The sequence below is a fragment of the Myotis davidii genome, unplaced genomic scaffold (assembly GCF_000327345.1).
Source record: "Myotis davidii unplaced genomic scaffold, ASM32734v1 scaffold433, whole genome shotgun sequence".
Lineage (NCBI taxonomy): Eukaryota > Metazoa > Chordata > Mammalia > Chiroptera > Vespertilionidae > Myotis > Myotis davidii.
In genome coordinates, this window is record NW_006293776.1 from 1,283,784 (window position 1) to 1,287,844 (window position 4,061).

The window sequence follows — 4,061 nt, forward strand, 5'->3', positions numbered from 1 at the left end:
TTGTAGAGATGTGGCGTGAACACGTCCTTTCCTGGGGATGAGGGCTTATTTCGGGGGGTGTACAGATAAAGCCACAAGGTTGTCGGGTTCGCACAGAAAGTCCCCCACCGCTCTGCTTCGGAAACGGGTCTCCTGAGGCACCAGGGAGACACTGGCATCCCGGAGGCTGGGTCCCTGGAGTCCCCACGCGCCTTAAGGAGGCACCCCGAAGTCCGACCCTCCCGCGTGGACCGCGGGTTCCGTGGCGGGTCCAGGTGCCCGATTGCCCTTTACCCAAACCCCAGCGCCCGGCAGGAGTGCACAGAGGCGGGTAGGTCCTCGCTGCGTCCCACGCTGCTGGCTGCGCGGGGTCCAGATGCATCACGGAAAACTGCTAAACGCGGGAGCAGGAGAGGGTAGAAATGTGCTACAGAAGCACTCACCAGAATGAACACTTGCGAAATAAGTGCAGAAATTTGACTAGTAAGAAAGAGAATGAATGAAAGTCTATTCCAGAAGGCAGGCTGTGGGCTGGGGGATGTAGCTCAGTGGTAGAGCGCGCGCTTCGCATGTGTGAGGTCCCGGGTTCAATCCCCGGCATCTCCAAGCAGCCGTTGTTATTTTTCTTTTTTTTTCCCCTCCTATTCATATCCTACAAGGACGCAATACATAACTTTTGCTCACATGGTTTAGGACGTCCCCACGTAAAAATCTAAAAGGGAGACAGAATACCAGTGCAGCTTAGTAAAACAGCAGTTTCGGTTCTCAAAGTAAAAGTGAAACAAGAAATTTGCAGTGATTCACTCCTTTATTTGCATAAGGTAAACATTTTGTATCGTTACTGAACGTGTTTTGAACACCTAAAGACATGCAAGCGAAAATGAATGTAAAAGTACATATTGCATTGGCCGGGAATCGAACCCGGGCCTCCCGCGTGGCAGGCGAGAATTCTACCACTGAACCACCAATGCTCACAGGTGTTAGTGACTTCCACATTCACCTAAAAGAGATATTTCCAAATGAGTAAAGCCTCTTCTGTAATTATATAGTATTTATATATTCAGTGTTAGAGAAAGCAATGTAATGCTTAATTAAATAATTATCAAAAATATTGAGAACACATTAACATTTACCAAAAAAATCTCATTAATTTGTGTTGAACTTTATGGGGAGATACTTCTGAAGCTATTCTTGGTGAAGGAGACAAATTAAAATGTTGTTATGTATATACAGAATTACACAACTACCTATCTCTATTTTCAGATATTTAGATAATTTAAAATAACTCACCTCCCTATCCATAGTTTCCATGAAAAGTAAAAATTGAAAACCATACAATGAGGATAGATGAGAAGGAGAAGGTAAAGTGAAAAAATGCATTTATGGAAATGAATCTAAATATAAGATAGAAAGATCTGGATTTAGGCATCATTAGCTCTTTATCTCTGGGAAGAAAATTTCCAACAATTTTCAAGATCACTGAAGACCAAGGAGGATTTGGGGGGAAAGTATTAGAAATTAATAGTAACCATATAGCAGTGTCTATGGTTTAGGCTATGTAAGTATATTACCCATGGACGTTAATCCATCGAGGTAAGTATTATAATTACTTCAACTTAATAAATGAGGAAACTGAGACTCATGGAAAGATTGGAACGCATGTAGTATCATATTTAACATCTAGGTGCTTAGCCACCACCCTGTTCGGCCTACCACAGACTCAATCACTGAGTACTTGCACCAGAAATACTGTATTTAACTCAGGATATTATATATGAAGAATAGTAGAGTTAGAAAAAGATCATAAAAGGCTGATGGAATAATGTAAGAATTTCTGTTAAAAGTTATTTTTAAGGATTTTTTAGCATATGGACACAGAAAAATATTGAAGACAAATACATTACAGGATTATAAAACATAGGAGATATGAAGAGATTAGGAAAGCAGAAAATCTAGACTATAATTCTAAATATCCTGTTAAAAAACAAGGTCAAATCATTTTACCTCTCCGAGCCTCAGCTCTTTGAAATGAGAGAACTGGAGGAGAATTGTGGTTTTTGAATTGCATTCTGAAGGACTCTAGCTTTCCAGAAGGGCCTCAGGGCCTTTGGCTGGTAAGGCCTCCACCAGCTCATGTTGATACTCTCCCATTTATTTGCATTTGTTTGATGGGTTACACGTCTGAAGTAAAAAAATAAATAAATAAAATTGAAAAGCCCTCAACTAAATGACCTAAGTTCCTTTGAACTCCAGAATATTATGATGGGAAATAAAATAACAATCTAAAAAAAAATGAGAGAAAACCCTCCATGTGAGAAACACTACCAAAAATTTAAAACAGTCCTGACGGGTTTGGCTCAGTGCATAGAGCATCAGCCTGTGGACTGAAAGGTCCCGGGTTTGATTCCAGTCAAGGGCATGTACCTTGGTTGCTGGCACATTCCCAGTACTGGGTGTGCAGGAGGCAGCTGGTCAATGTTGCTCTCTCATTGATGTTTCTAACTCTCTATCCCTCTCCCTTCCTCTCTGTTAAAAAAAAATCAATAAAATATATATATATTACAAAATAAAATAAAACATTAAAAAAATTTAAAACAGGTGGAAGGAATCTAATAAGAAGTATGATGTAATGGCAAACATTATTAATTGCCTACCAAAGGTCAATTACTTTCTTTCTTACTAAAAGTTGGGACCAATCTACCTAACCCCAGGAACAATAGTTTCTGACAGTTCCTGCCAATGAGAGGGATGTGTAGTCAGCTAACGGTAGTAGGAGCTTCTGAGAGGGGATGGGAAGTCTCTTCTGCCTTATTTTCCTGCTAGAAACACTGCCATGTGAGGCATGCTTGGAGCGCCCCAGACCTCTTGTGACTTGAAGACTGACTGGGGATGACCCAACAGAAAGATGGGAGAGACGCTGCAATTGTATTGATTTCACACACACAGCTTATTTCTGTCCCAGTTACTATCCTGGGAAGTTCTCTTTTCAGACTTGTGATTAAGTAAGATAATGAAAGCTCTTTATTGTCCAAGCCCATGGAGTTGGGCGTTTTGTTCCATGTAGCCAAAATCACTCAGGGTGTGTGTGTGTGTGTGTGTGTGTGTGTCCATCAGTTCACACACTTTCTTATACAAGCCTTAGACAAATCTATTCTGTAGAGAATAAATACCTTGAGATTTGGGTAAGGCTAACTTTCCCCCAAATCTGTTTTTCTCTGTCACAATGGTAGAAATGTGAAATAGGTCTAGCCAAATATTTCCGTCCCCACTGTATTTAGAAATGGATATGTGACCACACCAGGGACAATCAAATCTTTATCAAAAGTTTCTTGCCAGAGCTATAAGCAAAGACTATCTTTCACCTGAGTGAACAAACAGGTTTAATTTGTAGCTGAGATGACAACCATCTCAAATATGACATTGAGCCCCTGGCCTAGAAGCAGCCGTGCCTGACTGGAACAAATTCTAGATTTTGTTTTATGTGAATCAGTAGGTTGTCTTTAGACAATATTGGTAAGTTGGTAATATTGGTCTCCAACTTTATTTTTTAAAGTTGGTTTAAGTAGCATTTATATTGCTTGCATCTGAACAACATAAATTGAGAAACTATTTTACCACAAATAGTAAATTTAGAGAACTCATTACCCCAGAATGTGACAAAAGCTGCAAATGTGAAAGTATAAGAAAATCTTAGAGAAATTCACCAATGGTAGAATTACAAAGGGACAATAAAACCCATGAGAAAAGTTTGTTGAAATAATGTTAATTCTGTAGCAAGGGAAGCCAGTGAACATTTTCTCAACAGAAGGATCGGAGCATTTGAAGAGGTGACACGGCCATCAGCGTTTAGAGAAGTGAAAGTTTAAAATAGAGAAATTCACCCAGGAGGCAGTTCAATGGCAGTGGAGAGGCAATGAGGTCGTGAACCAGGGTGAGAACTCTAGCATGAGGTTCATGGCAAAGCAGAAGGAGGAAGAAAAATGAATGTAGGGATCTAGCCTAAGCGACTGGGAGAGCAGTGGTTTAATGTCAGGAAGTCAGGAGGAGAAAGGACTAGAAGGAACCGGGTGGAGTAAAGTGTC

At 40.5% G+C, this 4,061-nt stretch overlaps 2 non-coding genes across 2 annotated transcripts; one reads left to right on the forward strand and one right to left on the reverse strand.

Annotated features, from left to right (window-relative positions):
• Positions 1–513: 513 nt before the first annotated feature.
• TRNAA-CGC lies at positions 514–585 on the forward strand. Its single transcript has one exon. It is a non-coding gene; the product is annotated as a tRNA-Ala (tRNA).
• Positions 586–879: 294 nt separating this feature from the next.
• TRNAG-GCC lies at positions 880–950 on the reverse strand. The gene has a single exon. It is a non-coding gene; the product is annotated as a tRNA-Gly (tRNA).
• Between the last annotated feature and the right edge of the window lie 3,111 nt (positions 951–4,061).